We start from the raw sequence: 23,570 nt of genomic DNA on the forward strand, positions 1-23,570 counted from the left end.
GTTTCTCAAAGCTGTGTCGGCATTAGTGAAGATCAGTGCCTGTATTGAATTTTAATTTTAACTGCTTTAAAGCTCCTATGATTCCTTAAAATATTAGAAATGCTCTCAGTGAAGATTTATAAATGGGATGTAAAAATTATTTATGCTCATAGTATGTGGTATAATTGAAAAGCCATAAATCATAATTTACATCTATTGTACTGAAGCGAATATGAAAAGACTCTTGAAAGTAGTTTCAGTATTAGAATTGATGTGTCTTAGTAGGTAATGCTTGTACACTCAAACTATGTGCCTGCTGTTCAAGTAGGAAAATGTCTATCATTGAGTTTATTGGCACATACATGTGCAGTGGACCCTGATAATCCGCCATCAAAAATATCCTGCACATCTTAACACTTTATTCTCAGCGGACTTTCATCAAAGCACTGTTATTTATGCCTCCATGATTACAGTCAAATGTTCCATTAGGTTAAAAGCTCGTAGAAAATTGATCCCAAATTGTGGACGTCATTTGCTGCAAGCGAAACCCCGTTGCGTACATTGCATTTCAGTAAATTTATATCGAAACTTTTTATTTTGAAGATATGGTGACTCGAGTCCTTTTGTCAGCTTCACCTATTTTAACACAATAAATGTTAGTTGAAACAAAACATGACATTATATGACGTCCCAATTCAATAGATACATAGTGTCAATCCTTGTGAATAATACTTTTTTTCATAGCATTTTATTGATCGAATACATCATAATCAACATTTTTTACAGATCACCCTACCGTAAACGTAAATAAAACACTACTGATATACTGAACATATCTATAAGGTAAACTATATCGTCACATCTGGAGTAAACCGTATGACCTCAATACAAAAGGTTCCTGGGCATTTTGACGAGTACGCTGAAGTCCACATGGTTTATATTATGTATGTTGGGTAGGTCGGGACTCGAAGCGGGATCATTGTACGTGTAATTCCCCGCTGTTTGAATGTTGTGTCTACCGTAAAACATTTTGAAAGCTTTACTGAGGTATTGAATGCTGTAACCTTGATCGAACAATTCCTGAGCAAGAGTCGTATGATTCTCTTTGAAATCTTGGCATAAAGGGTATGCTCGCTTGGACCTCATAAGTTGTGAAATCTAAACGCCAAAAGCTGTTTTTGTTGTTGTTTTTCAGGTCACCCAGAAGTTGTGATCTTATTGACCGAACGCCACACGCTTCTCACCCCAGGATCTGTCTACAGATGGGATCTCTATGGCGACAAGCTGACACGACACCCTCTTACTTCTATCACCACCCCTACAGCCATTGACTATGACAATGTCACCAGACGAATCTACTGGACGGATATCAGCAGAGAGGAAATCCGGAGTGTTGATCTCACTGCTGGAGATAATACACTTGTAGCAAAGCTAAACAGCAGTAGGTGAATTCGTTTTCAAGAATTAAGACAATTCGTACTATGAAGGGAGTGTTTGCTGTTAACAGAGTCACATGTAAGATATCCCTGATCAGGTTTCTAAGTATGTCAGGTCTTTTCGAGGATTTCTCCAAAGCAGTAAGCCCCAATGATTTGCATCACTTTGGCCTTTTCACCACATGATAGAGGACACACCATGTTAATACTGAAATACTTCTCAATGTGGAAATAAACCATAGTCATTCAAAAACTTGTGTTGGTTGGTTGTTTAACGCCACACCCAGCAATATTACAGCTCTATGGTGGCGGTCTGTAAATAATCGAGTTTGGATCAGGCAATGCAGTGATTAACAGCATGGGCATCGATCTACGAAAATGGAATATGATGACATGTGTCAACCAAATCAGCGAGCCTGACCACCCGATCCCGTTTATCGCCTCTTACGACAAGCTTGGGTTACTGAAGACCAATTCTTACCTGGATCTTCACTGGTGCACTCACTTGTGTATTGTTATGGACTCTTGGGTACTTACATTCGAGAGTAGATCACTTACCTACCCATAATCGGACTCATCAAAGAATTCTCACCTTAGCCGTGCCATGGACAATTTCACCAAAAATGGAAATAATTCCCTCGTGACATGAACCATAAGTGTTTTCTTCTTGTGCCAACTATTCTTGTACTCAGGAATGATACGATCTCTTCGACTGCGTACATTTCAGTTTCTTACCCGGAAGGTCTCACTGTTGATGGTAGTGCCGGCAAGATCTTCTACATGGACAGAGGAAATAAAGTCATTGTTAGCATCAATATGAATGGGTTTGCAAGAACAACGATTGTGAGTTCAAATATTACCTACCCTCAAGGCATCATAGCAGACAAAACCGACCGGTAGGAACATTTTTTATTCTTCATAATTGCTGCAACGTAACACCTACGCTAAGATATTGTCATTGCAGGTCTTGCTGTATACAAGGGAATCGTTTACCTAATTTTTATCTAATACTCTTTACGAGAATGATATGCATGGACAATATTGTTTTTATGCACACTATTTTCACTTTGAAATACCTTAAGTTTCAGTAAAGCAAAATTAAAAAAAGAAAAGAAAACAGAAAGAAAACAACCCCACCAAAACATTACAAGGTTTCAACAAAAATACAAGCATCTGATATATGTCGCACAGTATATTTGCTTCTGAGCCTTGTCACAAATGTTATGACCTGTGAAGATGCAGGTTAGGAGTGGTCTTCAGTAACCTGTATTTGTGGTGAGAGGGAACTAACGGGATCGGGTGTTCAAGATCGTTGTCTTGTCATGTGATCGTTGTCTTGTCATGTGATCGTTGTCTTGTCATGTGATCGATGCTCATGATATCAATCACTGACATATTTTTCTAAATGCGGCGTAATATAACACTCAGATACAAATTTAATAAATTGATATGATTCAGTTGAATTTTGTCACAACTAATGTCATCATGCTGCTCTTATAATTGTCTGTACATAAATGTACATTGAATGTATGTTGATCATTGCTAGAACCCGTGAAGGTCCGGGTTATAATTGATCTTCAGTAACCCATGCTTGTCGTGAGAGGCGACTAACGGGATCGGGTAGTCATGCTCGCTGACTGATTTGACACATGTCATCGTATCCCAGTTTCGTAGATCGATGCTTATGCTGTTCATCACTGGATTGTCTGGTCCAGACTCGAGTATGTACAGACTACCGCCATATAGCTGTAATATTGCTGAGTGCAGCGTAAAACTAAACTCACTCACTCAATGATCATTGCTAGAAGTATAATCGTAGAATGTTTGTCATTTTAATATATGGCTAAAATACTGAAAATTCGCCAACAGCTGAAGGGATGATGTAAATCCAGCTAGAGCCCATACAGGTAGCAGAGGTAATGTAAGTCCCCATGGTCCCTAGCATGGTGATTTACCTTCAGTTGCTGGTGATTTATAGCCTGATTTATATATTGTGTTGTTTTGAAATGATTTAGCATTTTACACTGAACTCAAACTAGTTTTAATTAATTTGTGATAATCAAGTCGTTATACTGTCCTTCGCTGACGTTTTTAAAAATGTATAAATATGTTTATTCTTAGTACATTCCTATTTGTCGTAACGATATGGCTGAAATATTGCCGGTGTGACGTAAACTTTTAACTCACTCACTCACTCATAATTGTCTTTTTAACGAAATATATTTTTGATACAGCTCTATGGCCTTAAAGTTACATTTTCTGTGTTGAATTAGTCATTCGAATACTTGCACCTTAAGAACCTTTTATCAATTTATGATTAAATTGTTAGGGACGATTGGGGAAGAAGGATTCTCGTATCAACGGGCATTTATGCACCAATGGGGGTTACTATCAACGAGAAAAGTGAGTTGTTCACTGTTTAAATAAAACTGAAATGACATCACTATGGTAATTACACCAACTCCTCATTACCAAAACCGCACAGAAGCTTGAAAATGTTTTAAAGAAATGTAAAATACGCTATGAAAAGTGATGTAGCAATGATGCATATTTGTCCTTGCATTTGCTCAGTTCAGTTAAAACTGTTAAAAGACCAGTTGACAACAATAGTGTATTGGGCAGGAGCAGATATCCCTTTTGGTTGAATCGGTTGATTCTCATAAATATGCACGAAAACGCATTCAGATGGTAATGGGTGCAGGACGTCAGAAAGTTGAATGAACCAGTGTTTGTTCTAGTGCACTCATGCTATCTTGAATGAAACGAAAGTAAAGCACAGTTCAAATGATGTGCGCAATGATGAGGTAGTCACCCTGTATTGTATATAACGCTGAATGCACCCGGATTTAAAAAAGCCCGCACTCGCAAGAGCGTGCGACCTACTTCTTGAATAAAGAGAACTTTCTATTCAAAATTTCAATACAGGGTGTGACTTGAAAGATCATAATAGCACAATGTTGACTAAAGCCTGCTGTATAAGTTTAGACATGACTTATCACAGTCCACGAAATATGTTTACATGTCTTGGAGTCATGGAGAAGGTGCAGGAACATTACAAATGCAGCAGTTACACAAATATCAACGGGGGGTTCCCGTTTTGCCGGACGCTTTTTGATGCGCGATAATCCCTATAACAATAGGGGATTAACGTATAGTCTGTTTCGATCTAACAAACGGTCTAACACACTATACTTCATCTTGATTTTGTTATTTCAGCAATTCAATTTGGTATATTTTCTCTTCTACTGGTTACTGAAGACATAAATAAATATATTTGTTTTCATAAATATAAAGACATATACAAATATACACTTATACAGAAATATACAGAATTCTAAGATGCTTCGGTGAAAGATCAAAGGCGCCGACAGTACTTAATCAGACGATAATGTGCACTTTTTGCATTACGTCACAATGCACTGGAGTCACTGCGTCATTCTAGTCTGCCCCCTCGTAATCGAACAATTTTGCGTGACGTCACAATGTAAGTAAGCCCTGTGCATGGTAAGTAATTTTTGCACAAGTTTGATTTTTCAGAAATGTATATTTTGGTCTTGGCTTAAGTTGTCATCATTCTTGGTGTTACCACGGTCCATAGTTTTTTTTTATAAAATGCTCAAATCACAAAGTATTTATTTATCAATTTGCCTAGAGTCCTATGCCCAGAAGGGTTGGCTCACGGGCCAATCTGGTAGGACATATCTTTTCAAGATATTCATCCTGCTTGAGTATACCCTCCTAGTGTCCTTGGTGCCGTCTGTTGGAAACCCATAGATATGAGGCATCGTCCTTGTTGACACTCCATGGTGGGTGGGGAGCTAGGAGGGTGAATTATATATATTCTACCATGCACCCCCACTAAAAAAACTCTCTCACGTGTCTGAAGATTCGTTTTCTTCTGAGGATGAGGCTCCTGCAGTTATCACAAACCCTGACAACTGGCCTCGTTTTCTTGTTATGTCAGCACCAGATGGTGGAGCTCTTAAGCTAAATCCTTTTGCTGTAGCGAAAGGAATCGAAGGTTTGGCAGGTGATGTCAAGGAAAGTAAAAAAATAAGATCTGGTTTACTGCTCATCGAATGTCGAAAGCTCCTACAATCTCAGATTCTGCTCTCATCGAGATCATAGCAAATGTTCCTCTGGAGGTGTCCCCTCGAAGGACATTGAATGACAGTAGAGGCATAATGACCGAGATTGAAATCGTGACTGAATTACAATCGCAAGGCGTAACACATGTGAAACGCTTCACTGCAAGAAGGAATAATGAGACCATCAATACAAGTACTTATTTGTTCACGTTTTGTCTTCCTGTACATCCAACATGACTGAAGGCGGGATACTGCCACCTGAAGGTCGATACATTTATCCGAAATCCCTTGAGGTGCTATACCTGCCAAAAGTATGGTCACGGGTCAAACTCTTGCCATAACCCGGCTGCATGTTACAAATGTGCTGGAAAGTGTGAAGACAGTGATCTTTGTAACATTTCTCCTACCTGTGTCGATTGTTCTGGCAATCACCCATCTTCTTCCAAGGATTGTCCTAGTTTGAAGCTTCAATTCAAAATTTCTCAATTAAAGCATCAGCGTAATATACCATATTCAGAGGCAAAGAAAATTGTTCTTTCACAAGAACAATCAGGTCCAACATATTCTAACGCAGTTTCTGCATCTATTCAGGCCTCCAAAACATATTTCTTGTCATTCTGTAGGCTGTCAGACAGACTATACATGGGCAAGGACTTCTGCACCTACCTTGCTATCTTCTGAAGCCCAGTCAAGGCCTTCACAAGTGACCTGCAGTTCACAAACCACAGCCTCATCGAAAAGTATTTCTCAATCAACGACATCACCTGAAATAGATACATCTCAGACACGGTCAACTTTCCCAGAACCAACTGTCAAACAAACTGCAAAAAGCAAATCAAAACAAAACAGTGAAACGTCCAAAACAAATCATAGTGGAAGAACACCAAAAGGAGTCCTCACCAATAATACAATAATACAATGAAATTGTAGAGGACTTCGGAATAATTTGAATGATTTACAGTTATTAATCTAAGATTTTCAGCCGTCAGCTCTCTCCATACAAGAAACTTATCTGAAACAGACAGATAATTTTGACCTACGTCAATTCAATGCTTATCACTCTTTTTCTTCACCGGGTGACTGAGCTACTGGTGGATCGTCAATCCTGGTGAAGCAAACTGTTATCCATAGCCCAGTTACACTCACAACAAATCTCCAAGCCGTTGCTGTGCGAATTACGTTGCACGTTGCATTCACTTTGTGCTCTCTATACATTCCGCGATCATCAGCTGTTCAACTAAGCGATCTGCAAGCTCTTTACGATCAACTACCTAAACCCTGTATAATCATGGGTGATTTAAATGGCCACAACCCACTCTGGGATGGCAATAATACAAACACCAAAGGTAAATTACTGGAGGATTTTATTTCAAACAACGATTTATGCATTTATGACGGTTCAAATACTTACCTACATCTTGGCACAGGAACATATTCAGCTCTTGATTTGTCAATAACTGACTCCAACCTATTGAGTGAATTTGAATGGTCAGTCCATGACGACCTCTGTGGAAGTGAACAATTCACAACAATACTAAAACCCGTGAATCCAACTGATGTTCCTCCATCATCAAGATGGAACTTTAAAAAGGCCAACTGGCCTTTATATGAAACTCTTTGTGCTGACAAACTAAAACTCGAACTTTTTAATGACATTCCTGATGCCATAAAATGTTTTTCAGATGAACTAAATAACATAGCTGACGAGTGTATCCCAATGTCCTCTGCAATTGCTAACGTACGAAAACCATGGTTTACCAATGATTGCAAACAGGCTAGGAAGGCACGAAAGAAAGCCGAGCACTATTTCCGTCGCCATCCTATGGTCCACAATTTGGACAAATTTAAATTTTAAACGCCAAAACACGACGTACGTTCAAACAAAGTAAACGCCAATCTTGGCGAAACTATGTATCAAAGTTAATTCGCGCACACCTATATCAGAGGTGTGGAATATGATAAAAAAAATCAAGGTTAATGGTACTAAATCTAGTATTCACCATCTATGGGAACCAATTATTGACCAATAAATCAGATATTGCAAATATACTTGGTGAGACGTTGGCTAAACATTCTTCCTCATCTAATTATGTACCTGAATTCCAAAAATACCCCCCCAGCAAGAACAAAAAGCTATCAATTTCAATTCAGATAATGGGGAAGATTACAACGAAACCTTTTCGATACATGAGCTTCATACTGCACTTGATCAGGCTCACGATACTGCTTCAGGAGCTGATAACAAACATTATCAACTCCAGAACCACTTACCTGAATCATGTTTAGAGACGCTCTTACACATTTTTGATGCTATTTGGACGTCAGGGAAATTTCCTTCGTCATGGCGTGATGCTATTCTTGTTCCCATACTTAAACCTGGACGTGATCATACTGATCCCTCTAATTATAGACCAATTTCACGTACTAGCTGCGTTTGCAAAACCATGGAACGCATGATCAACAATCGACTTGCCTGGTACTTGGGAACCAATAACTTAATAACAGATATACAATGTGGTTTCCGTAAAAACAGAAGTACTATCGATCATTTAGTGCGTTTAGAATCTTTTGTTAAGAATGCCATAATTAATAAACAACATGCAGTGTCGATCTTTTTCGATTTACAAAAAGCATACGACATGACATGGAAACATGGGATTTTAAAAGATTTACATGACTTTGGATTACGAGGCCGTTTGGCTCAATTTATAGCCAACTTTTTATATGGCAGGCAATTTCAAGTCCGAGTGGGTTCAACCCTGTCTGACCATTACAATCAGGATCAGGGTGTCCCACAAGGCAGTATTTTGTCTGTCATATTGTTTAGTATCAAGATCAACAGTTTATCCAAGGTTTTAAATGATTCAATCGATGGATCACTTTTTGTGGATCATTTTAATATTTCTTGTCGTGGTAAAAATATGCATACTATTGAACGGCAACTGCAGTTGTGTATAAACAAAACAAATAAATGGCTTCTTGAAAACGGCTAAATCCAAAACTAAATGTTAGATTTCTGCCGTAAATACAAACCGCGCGAAGACCCTGAACTATCTCTAAATGGCACACCCATCAAAGTTGTGAAGGAGGTCAAGTTCTTGGGTATTATTTTTGACTCACACTTAACGTTTCTACCACATATGAAATCCCTTAAAATTAAATGCCCTTGACTTGTTGAAAGTCGTTTCCAATTCTAAGTGGGGAAGGGATCAAGCTACCCTCCTACATCTATATCGATCACTGGAACGTTCCAAACTTGAGGGGCGGTGGGGTAGCCTAGTGGTTAAAGCGTTGGCTCGTCACGCCGAAGACCCGGGTTCGAATCCCCACATGGGTACAATGTGTGAAGCCCATTTCTGGTGTCCCCCGCCGTGATGTTGCTGGAATATTGCTAAAAGCGGCGTAAAACCAAACTCAGTCAGTCAGTCCAAACTTGCTTATGGCTCCATCGTTTATGGTGGAGCCTGCAAAAGCAACCTAACACTATTAGATTCTGTCCACCACCAAGTTCTAAGACTTTGTCTTGGGTTCTTTAGAACCTCTCCTGTTGACAGGCTCTAGGTCGAGGCTGATGAGCCATCTCTTACACAACGCCGTATAAATTATCCTTGCAGTATGTAACAAAACTATATTCTAATGAGTCAAATCCTGCATTTAACTGTGTTTTTAATCCTCTTTATGAGGATCTATACAATAACAAGTCTTCTCTTGTTCCGCCACTGAAAGCTAGAAAATATCTCTCCTTCCCGTTTGCTTTCTTCTCCTCCTTGGCAATTGGTTAGGCCAAATGTTGACCTAACATTAACCACATTTAAAAAATCAGAAACTAATGATTTACAGTATAAACAAGAATTTAGTCAATTAAGAAATAAATATGATACATACAAATCCTTATTTACAGATGGATCCAAGGATGGTGGCGCAGTAGCTTAATTGTGCCACTGTCATTGGATCCAAAACAATATCTTCTAGAATGCCTGATAACAGCTCTATTTTCACAGCAGAAGCTAACGCAATATTAACAGCCTTAAAATATATTAATAAACACCCTAAATATAAACAATGCATACTCTCTTTCTTGCCTTCAGGCTATCAAAAATCTTTCTTGCAAACATCCATTTTTAATTGAAATTATTTTATTATATAATGATCTTGCTACTGGCCAATACGACATCGTCTTCTGTTGGTTATACAGCCACGTTGGCATTTCCGGGAACACAATGGCCGATTTTGCTGCCAAGGTATCACTCAACAAATCTGTGACACCACTTCTGATCCCATACTCTGATTGCAAAGCTGCTATTAGATCTTATATCCGCGATCTGATGCAAAAGAAGTGGGACACCCAGGCAGGTATTAATAAATGACATGAAATAAAACCCTATCTTGGTTACACCTACTTGGGTTGTCAATCCAGATTTAAAGAGGTCACCATACGACGATGTCGTATTGGCCACACAAGATCTACTCATGAGTACCCATTAAAAGGTGAGGATCCTCCGTTCTGTATCCCTTGTGATGAAAGAATCACGGTCAAGCATGTCTTGCTTGACTGTGTTGAATATTCCATCACAAGGGATATCTATTTTAAATCACGAACTATGAAGGACGTTTTTAGTAATATAAGTTCTCATTTCATTATTGCATTTTTAAAAGAATTAGATTTGTTAACAGATTTGTAAATAGATAAATATTTTATGATTGGAAGTTTGAATTAATAACTCAGATTGTTAGTGGCTGTATCCTCAAGGGGGTTTAAGTACTGTAAAATGATTGTCCTCCTGAGAGGATACATAAGTCCCAAAACATTCAAAGTAAATTTAAACTCTCCCCTTTTTTAATCGTAGAATATATGTTCGTTTAATTTGTGGCTAGATTATCTAAAATTGCTAATAGCTGAAGGAATAGTGTAAATCCAGCTAGGGTCCATGCAGGAAGCAATTATACTGTAAGTCCCCATGGTCCCTAGTATGGTGATCTACCTTCAGTTATTGGCAATATATAGCCTGTTTTTACCTTGTATTGTCATCTATAGTTAAACTGTTTTAGATTTAATTAATATTTTTAAATCGAATCTGTGATAATCTAGTTATTTTACTGTCCTTCGTTGACAGGTTTTTTACAATTTACCCTTAATTACTGTGTATAAAATTAATTGTTCTCGTCACGATATGGCTGAAATATTGCCGATGTGACGATAAATTTTAACTCACTCACTCACTCGAAGTCGTCGCGCCGGCGTGGCAGGTTTGGCATTTCCTTGGCTCGAGATCGGTACAGGCTGGAATGAATACCGTAGAAAGGGGGCACTGACGGCACTGCTTCGGGAACATCTCTCTGGAGTTCTGGAAACAAAAACATAAGATATATAACAAATAAAATAGAATATAGAAATATAACATGGTATCGTACTGACTTGATATTCCATTTACAAAATCCATTGCACATTTCAGTATCTCAATTATATGTTACGGTATTTTGGTCATGTCCACAATGTTAAACTTACTGTCTATTTCTTCATTGTAAGTAGCCTGAACTGGTCTGGAATCACTCCGGAGTTTGGTCTTCAACGTGGCAAGAAAGGTGTCAAGGTTGTGTATGTTGTTGGAACTGCTGAAAACATTACTGCGGTGTTGGCGGTTGCAGGACAACCTGTCTTACAATATTTCCAATGAACTCGGTCCCCTTTTGTGCTCTTAACCCTAAACTTGTGACCATGATAGATTAAGTGTCTACCTCCTCTTGAATTCGGAATGAACTCAATATTAACTTGCGCGTTTGCCATTTTGCAATGAGGGAATCATATCTACATTCTTTATATACAGGCAGAAATAATCCTTTGAATAAGGTTCACTCAATTTATTTAATATAATTCGAGTTCACTCAAATTATTTACTAGAAATCGAGTTCACTCAAAACAAATTGGTGCTTTGTAATAATGAGGACAAAGGGGCAGCTCATCGCAATCTCTCGAAACAAGCACCTCACAAGATTTGCCAACACCGCAGACAAGGCGTAACTGATCCTGATTACAGTAGCAAGAGCGAGTGCAGCTTTCTTTGTCAGGCTCTTTTGGCGATGAGAATAATGAGGTCACGTGAACGTTGATTTCAAACGTACTAAAATGTGTGAAAATGAAATTACATGAACCAAGTAATTCACATGATGGAAACATGATCATCTTGATTAAGCACAAGTAATATGAAGATGTATGAACCGTTCATATACATATCCCTGAAATTCGGTATGATGCATAAATATCTGAGGTGTGTAAACATTTGCAATTTTGAAAATTTACATGTGTTTCCCAACCCGAGTAAACTTACAACGAAATCGGAAATTTCAGCACCCATTGAAATTCAAAGGAATGCATCAGAAATACTGTATGATCATGTATTCACTGGGGTATCTGTTTTGCGATTCATGTTTGGAAATACCTGACAATCCGGTCATAGCATACTTGAACGAGGTACTTGAGCATATGAAAATGTACGATGAGCATATGTTTCAAAGGTATAGATTTGTATGAAATTTATGCCCGAAGTTAGGAAATATCTGGAAACATACGTAAATCTGGTCATAGCATGTCTTCCTACTGTATTTACGTTTATTTCAATGCTGTACTATCCGGCTTTTGGTCCTGTGCTATGGGTGACAACTACTCATTGAAAACAGACTATAGCCGGCAAGCTACCGGACCGTTACTTTTAATCCGTTATCATCAGCTGTCCGGCAAAGTGGGGTACGACCATACCAACAAGGGGAAAGTCAGGTTAGGCTTGTAATTACTTACAGTCTTATTTAAAGACTTCGGTAAATACCTTAGTGGTCTCGCCAAGCCGATTCATTGATGTTGCAATGTATTGTACATGTGTTTATTTTGAAGGTGGTTAAATCAAAGGGATCATGGGTTTTACCTTGTTGAACCTTTATTTGTTGCGTATGTGTTATCTGTCATAAATGAAACCGGTATTTACTAGATTTAAATGAATAGTGGTGAAGTATGAATGTTCATGTAGGTGTATATCCCAAGGCAAGTAATGAGTGTGTGACGTCTTGGAATAAAACACACGTCTACAAAACTTTCTTCAACTTTATTCAACACAAACTATGGATCCTAATCACGATTCCAATAAGAGGTGTTTGCTTGTGTTTCCAATATATCCAATGCCTTAATACAGCAAGTACGGTTCTATGACGACTAGGTCAAACTTATAATCTCGGGGGTCATCTTAAAATGTGTTTGTAGAATTTTAGCAGTGAATTTCTTTTCGCTAAAAACACGAATTTCTTAATTATGATAATAAAATAATTAAAACGTAAAACTTGTGACGTAATTTATGAGTTCAATAACCATTCAAATCGACACAAGCAATCTTCATGGACAGATAACAAAAAGATGAAATCGTTCACGATCTATTGAATAAACGCAAACGGACATTTTCAACGATGGGTAAGATTCAATCTTGAAAACTGTGATAAAATAAAAACAGTTCGAGCTCAGTCTCTATATTCACATGCTACTGCAGTCCATTGTCGTATGGAAAACAAAATTTTCGGCATAAGCATAATTGTATTTGAATTATGAGTTCGCTTTTCCTGAGTTACACACGCTCACCCATGCCAACTCTGGCTGTTCTCATCTAGTCATTCTCTCTTCTTTAAAAGGTGTGGCTATTTACTAACCAATTGATATGCTTTTAACGATTTGAACCGTCCAGTGTGTCCCAGTTTCATGACTCCTTCAACGTATGTGGAAACTGGGCTTTTCTTGTCTTAATTCGAGCGTCTGAGTGTACAAGGAGTTTTCAAGATATGAATCAAGCTGGACGTGGGTTAAAACCGCATCTTCTCCCAACCGCTAGATTCTGAAACTGACACAGAGATATCTTGAACATGTATGTTCATTCCTGATCGTTCTTCTCCTCTTCATCATCACCATCCTCTGGAACCGTGACATATTCAGTGTCATTTTCTTCTATGGGCATGCCTTTCATTTTTGGTTTCAGAAAGAGAGAATTTATGTTTGAGGATGGATTGGTCCGTGGAAGGATTTGTATCTCCCAGACTGTCCAGAATGCTCTTTTATCTGACACGTTTTCTCTTTGGTTTCAGGGCAGTATATTTTCCGAACACCAAGTTTTGATATGTCGTTGTGAGTCGTGCATGTTATCTATGAGCACCCCGCAGTCTGCACATGCTGTGGCCATAATAAAGGATCGCTCACTACTCGTGTCCGAACATATGTCTCCTTGTCGAGTGAGTTAGGGATCGGGAGGTCACTTCTGATCTGTTGTTGTCTCGGAGGTCGATGGAATATCAAGAGAGACTTTTGTGGTGAACCGGTCCATCAGCAGGTAGGGTTCATACTGAGCTGTTGCTCTCCCGTGGTCTTCTTTTATGAGGTTGACATGCAGTCGACCCTTGTCTTTCATGCTAGGTTTTTGATCGATTGTGAGTTGTCCAAACAGTTTTTTAGCCAGGCTTTTTCATACATGGGCATAAAGTGATCCATATTCCCATTAAAAATTGCACGGTCAAAGACTTTGATTTGTTGTTTATCTTTGGAGGAGTGAAATACGCTGACATAATGAGCGTTCAAAGCAATGTCTCTCGATTCTTTGCTTCTCAGAAACAGGTTTTATAGCAGAAGAAAGATCAGTACATTTTTGTAATGGGAGGTTTGAGCAAACAGCTACGAGATATACTTGCCATGCTTTGCTTTGGCCAGGAAATCATCCACCACCACCACCACCACGTTCCGTTGACGAGCATCAAAGTAATCCTCGTCCAATATATCATAGGGAATTCCTTTTACAAACGTCACATGAGGCAGATGCTCGCTATGTTCTTATATAATGGCCGCCACTGAGTAAAACACCAGACAATGCGGTTAGGTAGGGGGCCGATCAAGCCATGTCGTAGCAGATGAAAGGTAAACACAGACTTTCCACACCCACTAGGTCCATCAATGAGCACATTGGAGTAAATCAGGAATTGGAATCGTTCATGCTGCTGGTGTTCCGGGTGTCTGTCCTGGGGAAGAGGATAAGGAGGAGTTAAGTTTTGGGTAGATCCAAAATGGTTAAAGTTGAGAGAAAGTCACCATTAAACTATTTTGACAACATTTAAACATAACATCAGGTTAGACTATCCAAGTGGGATGAGGACTGAATGATTCTGCGCTTCTTTACAAAATGATTTCCATAGTTTCAAGTCTCACCCTGCATTGGCATTTTGAAAAGAAAGTTCTCTTTATTCAACAAATAAAGTAAATCCGGGTGCATTCACCGTTATATAGAATACATGGTTACATGACTACCTCGTCAGTGCGCGCGTCATTTGAACTGTGCTTTGTTTTAATTTCATGAAAGGTTTCCTTAAAGAGTGCATTAGAACAACCACGAGTTCAGTCAACTTTCTGAGAATGAAATTCAAGAATGTAAGATGAGAGCTACAACACACCCGATGTTAATGAGCATACGTGTGTATACTACCCATTCAAAGATTTAGACTCACTAGTGTAAATGTAGCCACTTCAGTCAACTGTTCTAAACTTGATTTTGCTAAAATATTCCATAATGTTTAAAGGTACTGTTTACACATGAACTGATGTATTGTTTAAAAGCCTTGTAATGTAATTCACTTAATGAATGTAAAGAGTGTAATTATCATCATTTGGGAAATGCTAACAGGGTTCAACGTGGATTGGTTTTCCTCTGAATAAATGTCTTAATCAATAATGACTTGTATGCTGAGCATTCAACCTTGATAGATCTGAATACATGTATTGTAACAAAATGCAATAACGTAACACGTAGATAAATGAGTTGTTAGTAATCTGAGGGCTGATCGTTCAGCCATTTCAGTTTGTTAGTTTGTATATATTACTTGTATATATTTATGTATGAACGTAACATATATTTATATCAATTATGCATCTGTGTGATGTTTAATCGTGAAATATTTTCCTCGGACACAAAATCCTTAATACCTCTCTCTTGATATGATTTTAATCATGTGAAGCCGATCGTCTCTACTGGTGCGAATACAACGGGAACGTGTACTCTATCATGAAGGATGGCACACAAAGGAAAACACATTACACGGACAGAGTGACCAAGCCTCACTTCATGGATATAGCAGTCTTCAATGGCTTCCTCTACATTGTAGAACTTACAGGTTTGATAGCAACTTACACTATTTGTATAATCAGTGCATATGTGTATGGCCAAGAAAAAGCATGCAAACAAGGCCATTTCTTCGATTATTTAATAAATGAGGTACCACAGGATGACATAGCAGTTTATGAGTTTCTACTTTGACAAGGTTATTGTTTCTTACCTCGGCTAAGAACGAATATTCATACAAAGTTTTAATAAATTATTGTGTTTCATAAATTCCGCATTGATTAAAACTCACTCACTCAACCACTCATTCAACCACACATTCAACCACTCACTCAACCACTCATTCAACGACTTATTCAACCACTCATTCAACCACACATTAACCAGTCACTCACTCAACCACTCACTCACTCAACCACTCATTCAACACACATTCAACCACTCATTCAACCACTCACTCAACCACTCAACCACTCATTCAACCACACATTAACCACTCACTCACTCAACCACTCATTCAACACACATTCAACCACTCACTCACTCAACCGCACACTCAACCACTCATTCCAACCACTCACTCACTCACTCAACCACTCACTCAACCACTCATTCAACAACACATTCAACCACACATTCAACCACTCACTCACTCAACCACTCACTCAACCACTCACTCAACCACTCACTCAACTACTTATTCAACCTCTCATTCAACCACACATTCAACCACTCACTCACTCAACCACACACTCAACCACACATTCAACCACTCACTCGCTCAACCACACACTCAACCACTCATTCAACCACACATTAACCACTCACTCACTCAACCACTCATTCAACACACATTCAACCACTCACTCACTCAATCGCACACTCAACCACTCATTCAGCCACACATTCCAACCACTCACTCACTCACTCAACCACTCATTCAACAACACATTCAACCACACATTCAACCACTCACTCAACCACTCACTCACCCACTCACTCAACTACTTATTCAACCTCTCATTCAACCACACATTCAACCACTCACTCACTTAACCACACACTCAACCACTCATTCAACCACACATTCCAACCACTCACTCACTCACTCAACCACTCACTCAACCACTCATTCAACAACACATTCAACCACACATTCAACCACTCACTCACTCAACCACTCACTCAACCACTCACTCAACTACTTATTCAACCTCTCATTCAACCACTCATTCAACCACTCACTCACTCAACCACACACTCAACCGCTCATTCAACCACGTGCCTTCCACATACCCATTAATCCATCCATCCATCCATTCCAAAAACATGGAATAGTGAAAAGGATACTCTGATAACTGACACTATGAGGTTAGGTTGAACCATATTCCATTTCAGTTTGTTAGTTTGTATTACTTGTATATATTTATGTATGAACGTAACATATATTTATATCAATTATGCATCTGTGTCACTCAACCACTCATTGAACCAAACATTTAATCACTCACTCACTCAACCACACACTCAACCACTCATTCAACCACACATTCAATCACTCACTCACTCAACCACTCATCCAAACACACATTCAACCACTCACTCACTCAACCACACACTCAACCACTCATTCAACCACACATTCCAACCACTCACTCACTCAACCACTCACTCAAGTATTCATTCAACCACTCATTCAACCACACATTCAACCACTCACTCAACCACTCACTCAACTATTCATTCAACCACTTACTCAACCACACACTCAACCACTCATTCAACCACGCGCCTTCCACATACCCATTAATCCATCCATCCATCCATTCAAAAGACATGAAATAGTGAAAAGGATACTCTGATAACTGACACTATGAGTTTAGGTTGAACCATGCTGTAATGTAAGGTCTCGTAAACGTCCATTACCAGACACACATATTCCATTCGTAATTGTTCTTACAGGAGCATCCTTGTGATCCCCGAAAAGGACAATCCTACACATAGAGCTACACTTTTTTCTGGATCATTCAAGCAAATAACAGGGATCCACGTTTTTTCTCCAAATTCAGTGGAGACAGGTAAAAAGTTTTTCTATTTTCCTACATGTGTGAAGAGGGAATGATGAACTGACCGATGAATTGCAATCTAACTCGAAAACTAATATACATAAAATACTAAATGAGTGAGTTAGTGAGTTTGGTTTTACACCGCCTTTAGCTCTATTACAGCAATATCACGGCAGGGGACACCGGAAATGGACTTCACGCATTGTACCAATGTGGGAAATCGAACCTCGGTCTTCGGCGTGACGAGCGAACGCTTTAACCACCATGCTACCCTCGTAGCAGTATGGTGTTGGCATGTCTATGGTAGCAGTACGGTTTTGGCATGTCTACTGTAAGAGTATGGTGTTGAGAAGTTTTATGGTAGCAGGATGGTGTTGGTATGTCTATGGTAGCAGGATGGTGTTGGTATGTCTATGGTAGCAGTATGGTGTTCGTATGTTTATGGTAGCAGTTAGGTGTTGGTATGTCTATGGTAGCAGTATGATGTTGGTATGTCTATGGTAGCAATAAGGTGTTGGTATGTCTTTGGTAGCAGTAAGGTGTTGGTGTATGTATGGTAGCAGTATGGTGTTGGTATGTTTATGGTTGCAGTATGGTGTTGGTATGTCTATGGTAGCAGTATGGTGTTGGTATATCTATGGTTGCAGTATGGTGTTGGTATGCCAATGGTAGCAGTATGGTGTTGGTATGTCTATGGTAGCAGTATGGAGTTGGTGTATGTATGGTAGCAGTATGGTGCTGGTATGTTTATGGTAGCAGTGTGGTGTTGGTATGTCTATGGTAGCAGTATGATGTTGGTATGTCTATGGTAGCAGTAAGGTGTTGGTATGTCTATGGTAGCAGTAAGGTGTTGGTATGTCTATGGTAGCAGTATGGTTTTGGCATGTCTATTGTAAGAGTATGGTGTTGATGTGTCTATCGTATCAGGATGGTGTTGGTATGTCTATGGTAGCAGTATTGTGTTGGTATGTCTATTGTAGTAGAATGGTGTTGATATGTCAATGGTAGCAGGATGGTGATGGTATGTCTATTGTAGCAGTATGGTGTTGGTATGTTTATGGTACAAGTAAGGTGTTGGTATGTCTATGGTAGCGGTAAGGTGTTGGTATGTGTATGGTAGCAGTATGGTGTTGGAATGTCTATGGTAGCAGTAAGATGTTGGTATGTCTATGGTAGCAGTAAGGTGTTGGTATGTCTATGGTAGCAGCATGATATTGGTATGTCTATGGTAGCAGTATGGTGTTGGTATGTCTATGGTAGCACTAAGGTGTTGGTATGTCTATGGTAGCAGTAAGGTGTTGGTATGTCTATTGTAGCAGTATGGTGTTGGTATGTCTATGGTAGCAGTATGATATTGGTATGTCTATGGTATCAGTATGGTGTTGGTTTGTCTATGGTAGCAGTATGATATTGGTATGTCTATGGTAGCAGTATGATATTGGTATGTCTATGGTAGCAGTATGATATTGGTATGTCTATGGTAGCAATATGGTGTTGCTATCTCTATGGTAAAAGTATGGTGTTGGTATGTCTATGGTAGCAGTATGATATTGGTATGTCTATGGTAGCAGTATATGATGATGTTGGTATGTTTATGGTAGCAGTATGTTGTTGGTGTATGTTGGTACCAGTATGTTGTTGGAGTATGTATGGTAGCAGTATGGTGTTGGTAAGTCTATGATAGCAGTATGGTGTTGGCATGACTTTGGTAGCAGTATGGTGTTGATGTATGTATGGTAGCAGTATGGTGTTGGAACGTCTATGGTAGCAGTAAGGCGTTGGTATGTCTATGGTAGCAGTAAGGTGTGGGCATATCTATGGTAACAGTATGGTTTTGGAATGTCTATTGTAAGAGTATGGTGTTGATATGTCCATGGTAGCAGGATGGTGTTGGTATGTCTATGGTAGCAGAATTGTGTTGGTATGTCTTTTGTAGTAGAATGGTGTTGATATGTCTATGGTGGCAGGATGGTGTTGGCATGTCTATGGTAGGAGTATTGTTCGGTATGTGTATGGTAGCAGTATGGTGTTGGTATGTCTATGGTAGCAGTATTGTGTTGGTATGTCTATGACAGCAGTATGGTGTTGGTGTGTCTATGGTAGCAGTATGGTGTTTGTATGTCTATGGTAGCAGTGTGGTGTTGGTATGTCTATGGCAGCAGTATGGTGTTGGTATGTCTATGGCAGCAGTATGGTGTTGGTATGTCTATGGTAGCAGTATGGTATTGGTATGTCTATAGTTGCCGTATGGTGTTGGTATGCCTATGATAGCAGTTTGGTGTTGGTATGTTTATGGTACCAGTATGTTGTTGGTATGTCTATGGTAGGAGTATTGTGTTCGTATGCGTATGGTAGGAGTATTGTGTTGATATGTGTATGGTAGCAGTATGGTGTTGGTATGTCTATTGTAGTAGAATGGTTTTGATATGTCTATGGTAGCAGGATGGTGATAGTATGTCTATTGTAGCAGTATGGTGTTGGTATGTTTATGGTACCAGTAAGGTGTTGGTATGTCTATGGTAGCGGTAAGGTGTTGGTATGTCTATGGTAGCAGTATGATGTTGGTATGTGTATGGTTGTAGTACGATGTTGGTATGTGTATGGTAGTAGTATGATGTTGCTATGTGTATGGTAGCAGTATGATATGGGTATGTATATGGTAGCAGTATGGTGTTGTTATATCTATGGTAGCAATATGGTGTTGGTATGTCTATGGTAGCGGTAAGGTGTTGTTATGTATATGGTAGCAGTATGGTGTTGATATATCTATGGTAGCAGTATGATGGTGGTATGTGTATGGTTGTAGTACGATGTTGGTATGTGTATGGTAGTAGTATGATGTTGCTATGTGTATTGTAGCAGTATGATGTTGGTATGTGTATGGTAGCAGTATGATGTTGGTATGTGTATGGTTGTAGTATGTTGTTCGTTTGTGTATGGCTGTAGTATGATGTTGACATGTGTATGGTAGCAGTATGGTGCTGGTATGTCTATGGTAGCAGTGTGGTGCTGGTATGTCTATGGTAAAAGTAGGGTATGTCTATGGTAGCAGTATGATGTTGGTATGGGTATGGTAAAACTAAGGTGTTGCTATGTCTATGGTAGTAGTATGATGTCGGTACGTCTATTGTAGTAGTAATGTTTTAGTATGTCTATGGTAGCAGTATGATGTTGGTATGGGTATGGTAAAAGTATGGTGTTAGTATGTCTATGGTAGTAGTATGATGTTGGTATGTCTATGGTAGCATTGTGTTGTTTTCACGTTTATGGTAGCAGTATGTTGTTGGTATGTCTATTGTAGCAGTAAGGTGTTTGTATGTCCATGGTACAGTATGTTTTTGGTATGTCTATGGTAGCAGTATGGTATTGGTATGTCCATGGTAGCAGTATGTTGTTTTTATGCGTATGGTAGTAGTATGATGTTGGTGTGTCTATGGTAGTAGTATGTTGTTGGTATGTCTATGGGATCTGTAAGGTGTTGGTATGTGTATGGTAGTGGTATGATGTTGGTATGTGTATCGTTGCAGTACGATTTTGGTATGTGTATTGTTTATAGTATACTGTTGGCATGTCTATGGTAGTAGTATGATGTTATGATGTCTATGGTAGAAGTATGGTGTTAGTATGTGTATGGTAGTTGTATGATGTTGGTATGTGTATGGTAGTAGTATGGTGTTGGTATGTCTATGGTAGGAGTATGGTGTTGGTGTGTATACAGTAGTGGTATGATGTTGGTATGTGTATGGTAGCAGTATGGTGTTGGTATGTATACAGGAGTGGTATGATGTTGGAATGTCTATGGTAGTAGTATGGTGTTCGTATGTATATGGTAGAAGGATGATGTTGGTATGTGTATGGTAGCAGTATGATGTTGGTATGTGTATGGTAGTAGTATGATGTTGGTATGTGTTTGGTATCAGCATGATGTTGGTTTGTGTATGGTAGCAGTAGGGTGTTGGTATGTGTTTGTTAGCAGGATGATTTTGTATGTGTTTGGTGACAGTATGATGTTTGTATGTCTATGGTAGGAGTATTGTGTTGGTATGTCTTTGGTAGGTGTAAAGTGTTGGTGTGTCTATTGTATGGGTATGGTGTTAGTATGTCTATGGTAGCAGTATGATGTTGGTATGTCTATGGTAACATTGTGTTGTTGGAACGTCTATTGTAACAGTATGTTGTTCGTATGTCTATTGTAGCAGTAAAGTGTTGGTATGTCTATGGTAAAAGTACGGTGTTGGTATGTCTATTGTAGAAGTATGGTGTTTGTATGTCTATGGTAAAAGTACGGTGTTGGTATGTCTGTGGTAAAAGTACGGTGTTGGTATGTCTTTGGTAGGAGTATGGTGTTGGTATGTCTATGGTAAAAGTACGGTGTTGGTATGTCTATGGTAAAAGTACGGTGTTGGTATGTCTTTGGTAGGAGTATGGTGTTGGTATGTCTATGGTAACAGTGTGGTGTTGTTATGTGTATGGTAGCAGTATGATGTTGGTATGTGTATCGTAGCAGTTTGATGTAGGTATGTGTATGGTAAGAGTATGGTGCTGGTATGTCTATGGTAAGAGTATGGTGTTGGTATGTATATAGTAAAAGTACGGTGTTGGTATCTCTATGGTAAAAGTACGGTGTTGATATGTCTACGGTAAAAGTACGGTGTTGGTAAGTCTATAGTAGGAGCATGGTGTTTGTATGTCTTTGGGAACAGTGTGGTGTTGTTATGTTTATGGTAAAAGTATTGTGTTGGTATGTCTATGGTAGGAGTATGGTGTTGGTATGTCTTTGGTAGGTGTAAAGTGTTGGTATGTCTATTGTATCGGTATGGTGTTAGTATGTCTATGGTAGCAGTATGATGTTGGTATGTCTATGGTAACATTGTGTTGTTGGTACGTCTATTGTAACAGTATGTTGTTCGTATGTCTATTGTAGCAGTAAAGTGTTGGTATGTCTATGGTAAAAGTACGGTGTTGGTATGTCTATGGTAGAAGTATGGTGTTTGTATGTCTATGGTAAAAGTACGGTGTTGGTATGTCTGTGGTAAAAGTACGGTGTTGGTATGTCTTTGGTCGGAGTATGGTGTTGGTATGTCTATGGTAACAGTGTGGTGTTGTTATGTGTATGGTAGCAGTATGATGTTGGTATTTGTATAGTAGGAGTTTGGTGTAGGTATGTGTATGGTAAGAGTATGGTGTTGGTATGTGTATGGTAAGAGTATGGTGTTGGTATGTATATGATAAAAGTACAGTGTTGGTATCTCTATGGTAAAAGTACGGTGTTGATATGTCTACGGTAAAAGTACGGTGTTGGTATGTCTATAGTAGGAGCATGGTGTTTGTATGTCTATGGTAACAGTGTGGTTTTGTTATGTTTATGGTAAAAGTATTGTGTTGGTATGTCTATGGTAGGAGTATGGTGTTGGTATGTCTTTGGTAGGTGTAAGGTGTTGGTATGTCTATTGTATCGGTATGGTGTTAGTATGTCTATGGTAGCAGTATGATGTTGGTATGTCTATGGTAACATTGTGTTGTTGGTACGTCTATGTTAACAGTATGTTGTTCGTATGTCTATTGTAGCAGTAAGGTGTTGGTATGTCTATGGTAGCAGTATGATATTGGTACGTCTATTGTAACAGTATGGTGTTAGTATGTCTATGGTAGCAGTATGATGTTGGTATGGTTATGGTAACAGTATGGTGTTGGTATGTCTATGGTAAAAGTATGGTGTTGGTATGTCTATGGTAGTAGTAAGGTGTTGGTATGTCTATGGTAGCATTGTGTTGTTGGTACCTCTATGGTAGCAGTATGTTGTTTGTATGTCTATTGTAGCAGTATGATGTTAGTATGTCTATGGTAGCTGTATGATGTTGGTATGGGTAC

General features: G+C 39.0%; 1 protein-coding gene across 1 annotated transcript in view; it reads left to right on the forward strand.

The window, feature by feature from the left end:
* Positions 1-3,751: 3,751 nt before the first annotated feature.
* Positions 3,752-23,570, forward strand: part of LOC124257589 (low-density lipoprotein receptor-related protein 1B-like) — a 186,555-nt gene continuing 166,736 nt past the window's right edge. Inside the window, exons 1-3 of the mRNA XM_046691687.1 lie at positions 3,752-3,818; positions 15,530-15,685; positions 17,596-17,711. The gene's annotated coding sequence lies outside the window, so the exon portion shown is untranslated. The remainder of the gene's footprint in view (positions 3,819-15,529; positions 15,686-17,595; positions 17,712-23,570) is intronic.

The sequence above is a fragment of the Haliotis rubra genome, unplaced genomic scaffold (assembly GCF_003918875.1).
Source record: "Haliotis rubra isolate DU_JTF1 unplaced genomic scaffold, ASM391887v1 Scf668, whole genome shotgun sequence".
In the NCBI taxonomy this organism is placed as follows: Eukaryota; Metazoa; Mollusca; class Gastropoda; order Lepetellida; family Haliotidae; genus Haliotis; species Haliotis rubra.